Source organism: Taudactylus pleione, unplaced genomic scaffold, assembly GCF_031769625.1.
Source record: "Taudactylus pleione unplaced genomic scaffold, aTauple2 ptg000036l, whole genome shotgun sequence".
Classification (NCBI taxonomy): Eukaryota; Metazoa; Chordata; class Amphibia; order Anura; family Myobatrachidae; genus Taudactylus; species Taudactylus pleione.
The window spans coordinates 11,800,030-11,816,237 of record NW_028284438.1 but is presented as its reverse complement, the minus strand read 5'-3'; positions in this window follow the sequence as shown (position 1 = coordinate 11,816,237).

Below are 16,208 nucleotides of genomic sequence, written 5' to 3'. Positions count from 1 at the left end.
CAGAAAGAATAGTCAGGAATCACAGTCAAATTAGGATACAGAGCTGGGTGGTTAGCAGCGAGACTCACCACTGAATGCTACAGTATGTCTGACCCTTCTTTATTGTACCATCGGGGGGGGGGGGGGTAACTAAGCTTCTAAGAGATTTCCAGCAATTTGTGCATACACAGTCTAATTCCTAGAATGCAGAAGAACATATGCAGGTACATGTTTCTTTATTTGCCTGACAATTTTATTAAAAAAATAAAAGTCATATAAGTTTACCTCCAGTATGCTTGTCTGGGAGAGTCATTTAGTGTCAGATGTTTAGAATAAAGTGGTTCAAAATATACAATAAAATAAATACAATAAAAAAAAATCTAAACACAAATCAACAAAGGAATATTTAGAGAGAAAAGATGGAAGCAACTGATAATATGTGTGATGCCGAAGCTAATATGTGTGTTAAGTTGTGTTTTCGTGGTGTAAGTTCTTGTATTTTTAACTAAGGGATCCGTTTATCAAATGTTAACAACTTATAAGAAGTAAAAAAAGAACAAAAAGGTGCTTTAACAAGACTTGCTGCCAACTGTTTCTTCAAACCTTGTGTGACCCCCTGCCTCACCTTGCCGTCTTGGGTTGGATATTGGGGTCACTGACTTCAGTATGTGGCCAAGTAATAATATTAGTGAGTCAGTGTGTTAGAAATAACTAAGACTGGGTTCATTGTTCCTCAGTTGCTGCATGCCTGCAAATGTCAGTTCTCAACAGTTTTATTCAACAATTTCTAGATTGAACCAGTGAAAATTTAAAACTGATTGGGGTGGAACATTTAGAAAAAACTGATACTTTAAAAAATGTGCATTGATTGTGCATAAAATGTTATAATGGGGGACAGTACACAAATGCTTGTATGTGTATCAGTAAAATAGAAGTGGGCATTTTAGAAATGTGTGTGTATGTGCATTATACTTACATTCTGTATTATTTTTCTATTCCCATAAACTCTGCATTCCCCATCATATCATATATCACAAATGGAGGCTATTCACTATTCACATTTTCTAGTTTTAGGTGGGAATATGTATGATTACCAGGACTATTATTTATAAATTTATTATGCTGGAAAGTAGTTAGTAATTTTAGCAAGTTTTAGTGGATGTTTAATGAAGATTCATTTTGTACTTTTTCCTCTGAGATACTGTAGGTAGGAGTTTTGAAGGGAGAGGGAGCGGGTATAAAGTATCTCAGACCAGGCTAACTCCAGCGGTGGTTGTGATCGCTCCCCCTTACCCCTGCACAGGCAAAGGTTAGGAGACTGCTACTGCTCTCAGCTGGCTCCGAAAAGAAATCCCAGATACCTTTTATTCGGGCAGGTGCCGGCTTTAATACATAGGATCCATGAACTTATCACAGATCCTATGTGTATTCACCTGAAAACAGATACATTTTCGGGGGGAATAAATCGGGAACTAATTGAATTGCCCAAAGGCAATTCAAGCGTTAAAATCCTAAATACCTGCCTAAAATCCTATATACCTGCCCAAAAATTATTTAATTAAGTTCCCCCATACGGAGTATATTTACTAAAGTGATAGTTTTTAGAAATAGTTGGTATGGGCAACATCTCCCTTTCTAAAAGACTCTAGGGGGTCAATCCTATTAGGTGCGAATTGCAAGTAGCGAGTTTGTTTCTTGAAACTCGCACACTTCACAGTGAAGTGCGCTCCCGAGAATTCTCCAATCCAATAAAAAATTCCTATTCGCACTACTCGCAGCGGAGGGGTGCGAACTGACTGCCAAATGAGATTTGCCAGAAATGCATGAAAATGTGGAGAGGCCAACCCGGATCCCCCAAAATGGATAATTTCGTTAGCAGGACCATATAGAAGGCTGTTTGTGGGCATTAGGAATGTACTGTAGGTTTTTAAATGGTGTCAAATGGCTGATTTGTGTTTTGTTATTTTCAATGCAAGAAAATGATATAAAACAAACTCTTTTCGATTAATCTCAAGTGAATTAAACGAAAAATACAAAAAAAAATAATTATAAAAACAATTATTTTTCAACTAAAAAATTATTGTCATTAAATTTGGGGTGCCTAAACTAATGAAAAAGTAGATTTTTGTGTGAATGGAAAGTTGCGAATTCAGTCTGACTGAATCAGTGCGAGTTGCTAATTGGATTGCAAAATGAATTCGCTATGCGAATTCAAAGTGAAAATAGCAACTCGCACCTCACAATTCGCACCTAATAGGCTTGACCCCTAAGTCTTTAGTAGTGGAGATGTTGTCCATAGCAACCAATCAGAGTCTACTTAACATTTAACTAGCACCTTCTAGAAGATAATAGCAATCTGATTGGTTGCTATGGACAACATCTACATTTATAAAAACTGTCACTTTAGTAAATATACCCCTTATTGTTTTGTCATAAAAATGAATGCCCCTGTGTTTTCTAAAAAGAAAAAATAATTTGGTCTCTTTTATTTAACACTTAAGTTTATTTTGTATCATGTTTTTTAATATCCACATGTAAAGTACTTTGAGTCTTTTGAGATAAGCGCTATATAAAATTATTATTATTCAATTAATTTGTATTGTGTTGTTTGGAGTGGCTTTGAGGTACCTGTTCAGGCTAGCATGAGATAAGTCCCCATGACCATATAGCTTTCAGCTTTCGGGTACCTGTTCAGGGCAGCATGAAATCAATCCCGGCAATATACTAGTATGGTGGACAGGAGACGGGTTTTCAAAAATGTTGTTTTGAGCTTGACAGTAGTGAGTATTTTGTAATAACAATTGTAATGCAGCTGCTCTATGCCAATAAACTACCCAAACAACCTTTGTAATTGTTCAACCTCTATGAGAAATGTCAGGCCTGTTGAGAGTCTCAGTTTTAGTTTAAAATTATAGGAGCACTCACCTAGTTGGGTTCCATCAAGGATGTGAGTTTGAGTTTACTGCCATTAAGAGAAGGAACAGAAGGCAAGGGGGCAATGCAGTCCATGGCAATGTGCCACCTGACATCACAATGACCAGCTGCACATATTACCAGTTATTACAGTATAGAACCTTCTCTCACTTTCTAGTACATACATATATGGGATGCAAGGAGAAATTAGCATACTGTAGGTACATCACCGCAGAGTGCCTTTACAACCTTTGCGATCCATTTCAAACTGCCCCCTAAAATCTGGAGACCTTTCACCACAAGCAGTTTAGGACACTCACCCAAACACTGATAGTATTATACATTAAAATTATAACCATGCACAGTTATAACAGTGGAAATGAACCAACTGTTTAGAGCTGTTGTATTTTAATTTACAGTTATATATAAAGCTCACAGCGCTTTACAGAGAATATTTGTCAATTCACATCACTCCCTGCCCTAGTGGGCCTGATTCACTATGGATTGTTATTGCGATAGCAGCTGCGATTATGCACACAGGTCTGGTGTGAAAATATGCTAATGACTGCAATCGCAAAGCTAGTATAGAGGTGCATGGAGACGCCCACTACCGCTTTCACATATCTGTAATACCTTCCAATCCTGCATATACATCGGTACCATCAAGTAACATCGGCCTCTCACGCACAATTTCAACAGGTCTGACCTTACTCGGCAATTGTCAAGCCATCTGTACCCGTTGTCATGCCAGAGTATGTAGAGGTAGGGACCCCAACCATCTAGTAACCTCCTCCCTGTTACGTCATCTACAACGATTCCATCAAAAGTGTTTGCAAAATTCAGAAACTTTGGCTAAAAAAGCAACAACAAGCAGAAAAGCGATAGCTTGTTTCCTTCTCTCTGCTAGATCCAAGCACCTTGCATCTTCACCACCAACACCTTCATCAACAATATCCTCAATCATGATCGAAAGTAGTCTTGCATCCAGTGTGATAAGGCTAACTCAGTCCTCCCCTATCCTGGATTTTCTCAGAAGAATCCTTGAGTACTATGCCTGCTGCTGCTGGGAGTGGATCTTCATCCCAGAAAAGGACCAGGAAGGCTACTAGTAGTAGTTCTAAAAAACAATTGACTGTTAAACAATGTTCTATTGTATTATAAAGTAAGGATTCTCATCAGAAATCCACAGTAAGTGCAAACCGCCACAAAAAATATGACTAAATAAATAAAACATTAAATTAAAAAAAACATTCAATGTATAGTAAGTCATATTAACAATTTCCATACATAATATGATTAGGGTGTTTTGTTCTACTACAGTATTCTGAAGCAGTGTTATTTGATACTCACAGGAAGCCAGCAAAGTAATTTCCTGCACCTCCTCCTTGGCACACACCAACCCCGCTTAGTGTTACCTGCAGACTTGTCCAACTCTTGCTGCATTAACAGGATACAATGATCCACAAACATCTCTAATATACCGGGCACCTTGGAAAGCAGAGAACACAGAGCGGATGATTGTCTTCACCTATTTTTTCACCAGACAGTAGGGGTAATCTGTGATAAGACTGCTCTCAGTTTCTGATTGGCTGGGAGCATGCTGCACTGATGATGTCACTGTGCAGTGCGCTCCCAGCCTATCAGTGACTGAGAACAACTGCATTATGGGAGTCCATCTATTCTACGGGCAGCTCGGAGAGAATGAGAGGACCGGAAATGAGAAGGTAAATATTATTCCACTGCTCCCGTCCCAGTGTGTTTTGAATCCCGTAATACACAAGATTTAATTATTATAATCCCAGGTATTTTTGGGACTCAAAAACATCCAGGATCCCACGATCCCAGATCAGGAATCTCAGGATTGGCTTCCTTACTAATATAGGAACAAAATCAGCTCCAAATTATATGGCTTTGTACATTTTTTCCCATTTTTAATGAAATCGAAAACCAAACACAAAACTCATCATGGTGGTCTTGCCAAAGCACAAAGATGGTTTTAGGACTAAAATCAATACACTGGAGTCCGAGCACATCTCTAATAATAATTATATTTAAATACAGTAATCTTGTACTTCCCCCTTAAAGACAAGGCCATATTTATAATTTGACCTATCTATATCGCCTTTAAAATGTATTAAAATTTTTGTTCCTTGAGAATTACTTTTTTTAAGTAAAGGTCTCATCACATAATATAAAACATCTGGAAGCATTACACTGCTGTCAGAGTAAGCACATTAAACAGAGTGATTCCACAGCTGTGTGCAGAATTAATTTCCCTGTAGAATTTTCAATTAGTTGGCTTTCTAACATGTTCCCCACAGAAGAAGCATAAAGAATAGAAGGGCTAGCACCTGCTCCTAAAACTGCATTCAAAAAACATGACAGCTAAGACTTGTATAAATGCATAAGCACAGAGATTCATTCTCGCCCAGCTGTGTGGATGTTTTGCGATCATAATTTTGGGAAGGCAAATAAATGTTAAGATAAATTAAACCTTCAACACTTTTTTTTTTTTAAATGGCCAAACAGAAAGGGAACTCTGGTGGGTTATCTTTACTAGGTTGTCAGATCAACTCTGTTACACAGTATGTAAATTGGAGTCTACCTTATATATCCAGACACTAACTCAGATTAGTTAATTAGCCTTCTTATTATTGTTAGTAATGATTTATACTAACAGATTGCCCACAGTACAGTAGCTGCCAACCTGACTCATTTTCACTGTGAGATAATAAAATTCTTCTGCTTTTCACACTTGTTATATGTCTGTAATTACTTGGGCTCGGTTAATTTTCTAGAGTTAAAGTCATATATTAACAGGAGTTAACAAATTCAAATTTATTGCAGTTATGTAATATTTATTACTGCCAATGGGAATATCTCAGTACAATATATGGAATCGGTATGTAAAGCCGGCAATCGGGATGCCTCCTGTCGAAATACAGACAGCGGCATCCCGTGGTTGGTATACCCTCCCCCCTTCTCCCCTTAACCCTCCCTTCTTATAGCCTAACCCTAACTCTCTCCACTCCGCTTCCTAACGTTAACCTTCTGTGTTCCGGCGTCAGGATCAAGATAGGCGTATTTCGACACCTATCTTAAGTGCCGTGTCGGACTTTCAGCACCGGGATTGAGACCGGTGGCATCGCGGCCGCCGGTCATCTCATTACTACATCCCCAATATATGACTGTCACCTAAAGTATCTAAGGTATCTCTGATCTATATATAATTATTTTTATAACTATTTATTTCTATAACACCAGCATACTCTGCAGCGCTTTAAAATTGTTAATAACTAAGGTTTGCGGAGAGGAAGAGGGAGTGGTCTGATCCAACACAGAGGATTTCAGCGAGAGAAGGGATTGGGGTAACCAAACATAACCCTAAGTGCACCCCTGTGTTGTTGACTTCTAATACTTGGAATCTTTTTTTATATGTTTTAATGTCAATTGTATACATTATTTCTAACATTTCAGGGTATTCAAGGTAGAAGCAGAAGGTTAATTTAAAGGAAGATTATCCCACAGTATTCACCTTCTTTAGATCTAGCTAAATATACTTGTAGGCATGTAAGAACATCTCAGTGAAACTCCTCAAATCAACACTACTATTCTGCAAAATGAATGTTTTGGCTTAAATTCAATCTCTGCTATCCCCACAGGGGAAAAAGTCATTAATTTACAATATATTGTTTCCTACTTTTCTTTAGACTTGGAAGCTAGTTACAAGCTTCAAAAGAAAAGTTGCGTCATACTGTGTGTGATACCACTGCACCCTATTGCCAGAAATATATTAGCAACCTACTGTATATCAATAGATAATCCTTTTAATGCCAAAACATCAGTATTCCACCTCTTTGGATTAAACAAAAGGTCATCATTATATTGTATCTACTTGTGTAAGTTTAAAAGGGAAGGGAAAACCTAAAATAAAACTGCACATTAGGTTACCTCCCAGACCAATTTTACCAAATACTTGTACATTTTATTACATAATTTTATCTGGAAAAATTAATTATATAATGTGTGTGTCATAAAGAGACCAATGGTTTGGGCACTGTATAATTTGTGAAACCGTTTACTTGGGATGTAGTCAGCATCCTTGTGTGCGGGATGCCTATGGTCTGTATACCAGCGCCGAAATCCCGACAGGTCGAAATCCCGGCACCAGTAACCCATCCACCGGCATCCCAAAGGTAACGGGGAGGGGGAGGTTAGGTTCAGGCACTAGGGAGGGAGGTTAGGTTTAGGTACCGGGGAGGGCATTTTAGGTTTAGTGTACGGGGTGGAGTGGTTAGGCTTAGGCACTGGGGGGGAAGTTAGAGTTAGGCACCAGGGAGCAGAGCCATAACTAGACTTTTTGGTGCCCTGTGCCAGAAAGAGCATTGGCGCCCCCCTCATTTTTCAAAGGGACATAATGCACCTAAACAAGGGCCATGGCTTCATGGGGAAGGGCCAGGGAAGAGATAGGAGAGGTCAGGAGATGCTGGGGATGAAATAAAAGGAAGCTACAAGCAATAATGATAATAAAAAAAATTTGACAGATCCAAACAGCGTCCCCTGCCCTGCGGTGCCCTGTGCGATGGCACCGGCCACACTACCCTAGCTACGGCCCTGCCAGGGAGAGTGGGTTAGGGTGCATTCCTATGGGTGTCGGGATACCCGTTGTCGGGATGCCGATATCGTATTCTGACCAGCGGAATCCCGACAGTCGGGATTTCATACCCAACCCGTTTACTTGTATCCTCTTCCACTCCTATTGGCGGAATACATACTGTATGCCATGTCAATGAGCATGCTGACAGTGTTATAATATTAGCTAAACATTGTAATGGTGTCGGCATTATAACTTTAAACATCATTGTAGAGAGCCTCATGTTTAACGTTATAATGCTGACACTGTTACAATGCTTAACTAACATTACATTACAAGAGTGTTGGTAATCTCCGTCACTACCAGGCTGACAACACATTGATTGTAGACAGCTTAACAAAAATAAAGTAACTACTTCCTCTCGTTGACATAGTACTATGAAGACTGCATTAGTTAAGAAATATAGATTTACATGTCATTAAAAAAAGTTGTCTAGAAGCACTTAAACATAGGTAGGGGCTTATTTTAGTAAGAGAAAATATACACTTGAACCAAAATTTTTTTAAAAAGCATCAACAATGGGCATACAAGCATCAGAACTGGACCTTAGATAAATAGAAGAAGGTCGCCTGGTTTAATTAATAAAATTTTCTGTTGCACCATGTGAACAGCCGGGTACGATTGTGAAATGTAGCTATAGAAGCGATGGCATCAGAATGCATTGTGGGAAGAAACCAAGTCGGTAGAGGGAGTGAAACCTTGGATAATGTTCTGCTGGGAAACGATGAATCTGGTCATTTATGTGGACTTTATTTGATAAATAACACCTACTGCTTTGTGGACCAGGTACAGTACATCCTGATAATGGTATTCTCTGTTGGTCGTGGCATCTTTCAGAGGGAAAATGTGGCCTGCCTTATTGCATGGATTGTTCAAGAATTGTTTGAGGAACATAATGAAGAGTTTAAGGTGTTGGCCTGATCTCTTAATTCACCAGGGGCTTTACAGTGAAGTGAGTGCTGCTCTAAATATTCAGCTCGAACCTGCCAAGAAGTGACAGCTCATAAATATATCCCAAGGCCTAACTCTAATTGAGCACTCGTATGTATTAGAACAAATCCGACTTGTTCATAGATTATCTTAGTATAGTCGATGCTGGTGGGTCAGAGCTGTTTTGGTGGCACATGGAGGAGCATCAGCAGATTAGGCATGTGGTCATAGTGTTTAGCTCATCACTGTACATTTTGGCACCCTATAGTGAAGTAATCTGTAGATTTAAAAATAAAAATGTCATCACAATTCCCACACGCACCTTATATACCCTTAAATCCCCCCCACATGCCCTTTCTATACCATCAGACACCTGCAGATGCCTTTTTTACACTGTAAACACAAAAGTGTTTTAATCACTTAACTGGTGTGGTTGCATGTTATGTGACCGGAGCCAGAAGTATTTCATCTTTTCCTCTATGTCCTCCGGCTTTTGAAGAGGAGATCGATCTGTTCTACACAAGTGCAGAATTGATCTCCTCTGACTACTCAAAACCCCAGGCAATGATGTGGCAGTCTATGACCATCAGTCACCCATGACACACGCTCATCTGCGCTCTGCATGTGGGGAAGGGGGGAGTAATTCCCCAATGAGGGGGTGGGGGGCAATGCAAATGTGAGAGGGAGGCTCTATTGGCACTGGGGGTGGGGGAAAGGAGGGATTTTAAACTAATTAAATGACACTGGTCACTGGGGGAGGAGGGGGGTATGTCCAAAAATGGTTACCTATTATACTGGGGGTGGTGGTTACACAACTGGTGATTTATTACCTCTGAGGGGTAGCAGGGTAATACTAATGGAGAACAATTTACACTGGAGGGGGAGAGTCTATTGCCAATGGGGATGGGAAGCAAAATTCACAATGGGGGCCTATGGGCACGGGAGTATGGGGGTGCAAAACACCCCCAAAATATATATTTTTTAAATAACATAATTAAATATATTATTAAAATACTTTATATCCTTTATTAAATAAAAAAATAATTCTGAGCGGTTTTGTGGAAAAAAAATCATCAGTTAAGTGCACAATCAGTTATATACCTTTATTTTTCTTATTTAACCAGCAAAACATTTCTATATTTAATGGAAAACTGTACAGGATTTAGCAGTCTATTTAACATGACACAGCAGTAACTATCACTATAGCACTGCATACCAGAGCGATGTGTAATGAAGTCTATAAGTGCAGTGCTGGCCGCGCACCGCTCAGAGCACTGCCGGCCGCCGGACGGAGAGGAGGAAGCCCTTGACGAAGACTGCACACGGGCCCCCTCCTCTCTAGAAATGCCCCTGGGTGATGGTAATATGCACCAATGTGGAGGAGATAATGCTACAGAGGGTATCAACACTGAAGAGAGGCTCAATGCTACAGTGGGGTCAATTTGTACAGGGTCTACTAGGGGGACTGAATAATAATATAGGGGTGGGGAGATAACTGTACAGAATTCTGCTAAACATACCCACAAGGTGGCACTAAACACCAATGCCTTTTTTGGCAAAAATATCAAATCATCAAAATTTATATTAATTAAACTAGTTCATTCATTTAAAAAAAAGATTTGGAGACCTTTTTTGAAAACATATTTGCCGGTTAAGTACTTATTGCCGGTTAAGTACTTAAGAGTACTTTGTTGTTTTAGCTCTCTCTCCAAGGTTTGATACATCTCTCCCACAGAGATACTGCAGCTTTAGACTTGCACAGGGAAGAGATGAGAGGTACAAGATGCTGTAGATGGAGAAGATGATGGGGCAATGCCATTAAGGTTTTTGCTATGTACAGGTTTTAGATGAAGGAGCAGGACATAATGAGAGATAATAGGATAGGATATTGTGGGAGAACATGATGTTGAGGGAGTAATCGTGATGGGTGTGAGAAAGGCCCTATACAGCAGGGTCACAGGAGCACGTGAGTTTGTGAAGTTACAGGCACCAGTGCCACTGGGTACATTTAAATCCTCAAGAGTGATAGTGGATAGATCGATGAAAATAAGTAGGAAAGGCAGAATTAGAAGTTGTTGAATTGGGCAGCAGGGCCAAGGATTGGTAGGTGACATTAATGCCAAAGTGCACTGGAAAGAAGAGACATATAAATTGAAGGAGAAGAAGATAGAAGGTGTGTTTGGATTGTGACATTGTGGGGCTTATACTGTATAGAGTTTAACACAATTTATGCCAGAAATGTAAGCATAAATTGCATCCATAAAACATACATATACCATATACTAGATTTTTTTGGTGCCCTGGGTCAAAAAGAGCACTGGTGCCCCCCCACCACTATTTTTGAAATAGAGGCATAAGATGCGTGCAAGATAAAGGGGCTTGACATGACAAATCTGATTTTTCCCATTCAATGATACCACTGTTATCCAGGTATCACTGCCAAATACCTCTGTTATCCAGGTATCACTGCCAAATACCTCTGTTATCCAGGTATCACTGCCAAATACCTCTGTTATCCAGGTATCACTGCCAAATACAGTGTGAATCCAATGGCTGCAGTGATGATACACAATAATTTTGCTTTAGATGAGGAAGAGTCACAATATTTAAAAAATCTGACTTTATTTAGGAAATATTCACAGGCCATTAAATCACAGTGCGTACTGGTTTATTAAATGAATTTGCCAAATGGGAGTTGCTTTATCAATATAAAAGTAATAGCAGATGCTCAAATGGGAGGGGCACTTTTGTACTGTATTTGGTTTATTAAAATGCAATGTTTAACACAGTTGCCTATATAACTGTCATACAAATATCCTGTGCCAACACAACATAGCAAAATCACCTCATACATTAATTAACTATATCAATGTCAAATGGAACTAGGGAAGATAATTCATGAGATTGCTAAGTATACTGCAATAAGTCATACAATGTTCCTGTCCATTGACTTTCCAGTGGAATTTAAGTAAAAGAACTTTAATGGTGAAAGATTCATTGACCCAGAATAGGACCTATACCTAAAAACAAACATTTAACACTTGGTAAAACCATATGATGTGGCATTCCACCAATAAATGAAGTGTGACTGATAAAGCACATTTAGGAGCTATGTTGTGTTTATAAAACAGCCCATTCCTTTCTATATATGCAGTATGTTTCCTATTTAAGGAATGCTGAAACCCATTTAGCCTTATGTGAACTATAGCCCCCCTCCTCCTACTGATGTGTGCTAAGAGTTCTCTTGATAAAAGAAAAACTATGAAATGTACAGTACTGGTATATATCAGTTTTCAACAATAAAATGGTGCATTTAAAAATAATTAAACTTACTTTTTTATTATGAAATAGTATACTGAATATAGAGATCATTTTAAACTGACGTAAGTTGTAAGTAACTGTGGACCTGATCCAGCATGGATCGCACTTGCGATCACAGCTTCGTAATCACACGCAATGAAGCTGCGAAAACATGCTAATGTCTGCCACAGCTCAGCCAGCATAGAGACGCCCACTACTGATTTCTCACATCCGGTAACATTGGCGAGCATCGGCCCGTCACGCACAGTTACAGCAGCTCTGACCTGTCCCAGAAACTGCAAGTTTCGTCCCACGCAGTGAATACTCAAGCTGCGTAGGCAATCACAGTGGCTAATTTATGCACGCCCATGCAAGGGCATTCAAGCGGACAGGCACGCCTGCGTTTCTGCAACCACGCCCCCGTCACCACCACCAAACGCTCATGGCCTGTTACTCACTCTGTGATAGTTTCCTATGTGCATCCGTAATTGCAGTGCGATCGCGGCGCAGGTGCACTGCTGTGCATGCGCAGTACGCAACCATCAGCCAATCTGCGTACATGGTTGCAATTGCGATCCATGCTGAAGCAGGCCCTATGTTGTTTACTGAGCATGGGCCATATTATATACAATATGGATGGTTTTGTATACCAAAGGGCACAGCCACAAAATTCTAAATATGAACCATGAAGGTAAAATATATTATTCATTGTTAACCTAACATTCTATTGCAGCACTGCTCAAAAATAAAGTATTTATTCTCCTTTCCACTATAGACAGCTGAACTCTTCCTAATTATTATTATATTTCATTTGTATGCTGCCACAAGGGTTTTGTAATGCAGTACATAGTAAAAGGAATATGCAGCAAAATTGCATAGTACATGGGTAATCATACTGAATGGTAACAGAAAGGTTCACAACTTTATACATGATTATGTAAGAACCAAGAATGAAGGAAGTGGACTGCTCACAAGTAATTATGTTCTAGGGGGGCTCTGGCTGCATACATAAAGGGAGTGGGGTGTAGAATTTAGTATGGCAGAGGCAGGAGGGTTAGGAGGAGAGGTGGTAAGCTTGGATAAATAGATGGGCTGGGAGTCTGAGTGAGTGTCTGATGAAGAACTCATTCCAGAACATAGAAGGAGATTGGAAAAATCCTGGAGTTGGGCATGGGTGGAGTTGATCAGAGAGAAGATGCAGCCATTGGACCATTGGAAGAATGAAGAGCAGGACTGTCAAGAGCCTTATTGGCCCCTGAGCTAGGATGTGTGGTCACCTATTGGGGTGTGGCTATGCCTCAACTTTTTAGTGATGTACTCACACCCCCAAGATTGCATGGCCATGCTGAGGCCACCCACATACCACACTCTCTGGATTCCTGACTAAGTGGGTGGCAGGGAGTGTATGTGGAAATTACACTGGCAATGTAGAAATAGTATGACTTATTGAGGGCTTTGGTGAGGTGAGTAAAAGGAGTTTGAATTTACTTCTAAGTGGGACAGGGAGGCAACAGAGAGACAAGCATCAAATGTGGATTGGCAGAGAGCGGCCATCAAAAGTTGATTGGTAGAAAAGGGATATTAGGCAGGTACCAGAGTTAAGGGTGGTTTTCAGGAGGGGGAGGTGGGAGATGCATAGGCTGGTGAGGTGTAAATTACAGTAATCCAAGAGAGAAATGATAAATGCATGGGTTTAGGTTTTTTGTGGTTTCCATGGTGATGTAGGGGCAGATAATGAAAATATTACATAGCTGGAACTGACAAGATTAGGAAAGTAACCAAATGTGGAGAGAGAAAGAAACAGCAGATTTGAGGATGACCCCTAAACATTGGACTTGAATGAGAGAGAGAGAGAGAGAGAGAGAGAGAGAGAGAGAGAGAGAGAGAGAGAGATGGAGATGGAGATGGAGTGATTTTATTTTGGAGAGAAGACTAATATCTACCGACATAAGGCTATGGATATTATTTTGTCTTAGCTAAGGATGTTCACTTATATACGGCCACTTTATTAGGTACATCTGCTTGTCAATGCATATATCTAGTCAACAGATCATATGGTAACGCAATGCATAGAAGCATGCAGATATAATCGAGAGGTGTAGTTGTCATTCAGACTATAGTGCATAATGGGCGAAAATGTGATCTAAGTGACTTTGAGCGTGAAATGATTGTTGGTGTCAGGCGGCTGGGTTTGGATGTTTCAGAAACTGCTCATCTCCTGGGATTTTCATCCACAACAGTCTCTAAAGTTTACAGAGAATGTTGTGCAAAGCAAAAAATATCCATTGAGTGGCAGAATTGGTGTGGGATAAAAGGGATAATGAAAAAGGCCAAACTGGTTCAAATTGACAGGAAGGCAAAAGTAACTCAAATAACCATGTGTCACAACAGAGGTAGATAAGAGAGCCAAGGCAGCAAAAGACCACAGTATGTTCCACTCCTGTCAGATACAATAAGAAGAGGAAATGAGACCGTGACTTTCAGATGGTAGGATCAGAATTTAGTATAAACAACATGAATCCATAAATCCATCCTGCCTTGTGTCAATGGATTAGATTGGTGATGGCTTAGTGGTGTGCTAACATTCATAATACCGGTTGCGTATTGTTTACATAAACATTTTTGTACAGAATTATTTTCTGTATATTCTGTAAGAGGCCTAATATAACCAGCAGAAATACAGCCTTGCCTATCTGCCAAAATATCCAGGTACAGTCCTGTCATGACTCATCATTATGCATTCTAAAACAATAAAACGATCTAGAAACTATTCAAAATATCTAAATACTGTAAAGAAGTCACCAGTTACAATGAAGCTGACCAAATATCTGCGTAGTAAAAAGGTAGAGATGAACAGTCTATTAAGAATACAATTTGTTGAGTAGGCAATCTTCCCACATGCTCTACACATATCTGATATGATATTCTGAAAATATACAGATTAGTAAGATTGACAATGGAGCTCTAAAGAGTTCCCAACTCTGTATATCAGAGGTTTCCATACATTCCTGAGTTATATTGTTTTGAGTGTTCATTTAGATTTAGGCCTGTATTCAATATGGAGCGAAAAGCCAGGCGGAAAAGTATCACCGTATTCAATTTCAAAGACGTTCCGCTTAGGCGGAAAGTCAATTCAATGTAATAGGCGAAAAAGTTTTGCTTATGCATAGCAGGCAGAAAAAAGTGCAGAATTGGGGTTTTGGGGTGCAACATTGCGGGAAAGCCCGTGCAGCCTTAAGACAGTCCCCCCAAAGGTACACTGCATCAAAAAAATCTTAAAAAAGACATAAGAACACCCCAAAAATTACTTTAATTTTGGGGGGCGAAAATGAAAAAAGTTGGGGGACAAAGTTAAAAACTAGCGAAATAGACTCCAGTGGGGTCCCCAAGTATGCCCCAGGTGTTTTTTTTAATGCAGGTGTTTGCGGCAGGTGGATTTTTTTCCGTATTTTTAAATGATACTTTAGCAACTTTAAAATATGCTGGCCCCCATTATCAGGTACCCAAAATTTGCAGGGATTAGTTATTTTCTCCAGAAAATAAAACAAAATGCTATTCTTCACCACTTATGCAAATACGCAAAACAGCGCCTATTGAGACCATTTAAAAACACCCAATACCTTCAGCAGGCCAATTCAGGGGTATCCTCCATTTCAGTGCATCTTTTGGGGGGTGCCAGGCTGATTATCCCATTTTGGAGAGGACTTTCCGCCTGTTCAAGTATCACCGGGTGCCGTTTTCACGTACTTTCATATTGAACACGGAGAATCGCGGGGACCCGCACGAAAAGTTTCCGACCCCAAAACACGCGATATAGGCGAAAAGTCCACCATGCGAAAAAGTATCGCGGGTGCGAAACATATTGAATACGGGCCAAAGTCTGAATATATTTGATGCTGTTTGTTACTAATTTGCAGATATGGCAATGGCAATATTGTTAATAGAGTATATCTGATTGGTATCTGGTACAACAGAGCGGTGTGGCCATTCTAGATGTAAATACGTTTGTGTAAAATAAGATCTGTCAGTCTAGTCCTGTGTGAAAGTCTCAGTGAGTGATTAGACATTAAGCTATTTAGCCACTGGAAGGCTGTACATCTAAAGACAGCAGGAGCAGCACTGCATGCTAGCTATAGAGAAAATGGGAATGTGCCTATCATACAAGCTGTACTTACCTAAGAAAAGTTAGACAGAGAAGAGAATGAGTGAAAGGGATAGTCACAGACATGACAAGATTTGGATCTGTATGATAGGCTCCTTTTCAGAGAAGTAATTGTTGTTTTTCAGCACGTTGAAACACTGTGAAAAAGGAAGGGATTATCTAATTTGAACAAAATCTGTAAGTCAAAAGTTTGGTAAAACATAAAAGAACGTGTTAGAGCCGCCTGTAAACTCCAGTTGAGCGAATGTGTTCACTGTTTGATGCTGCTTT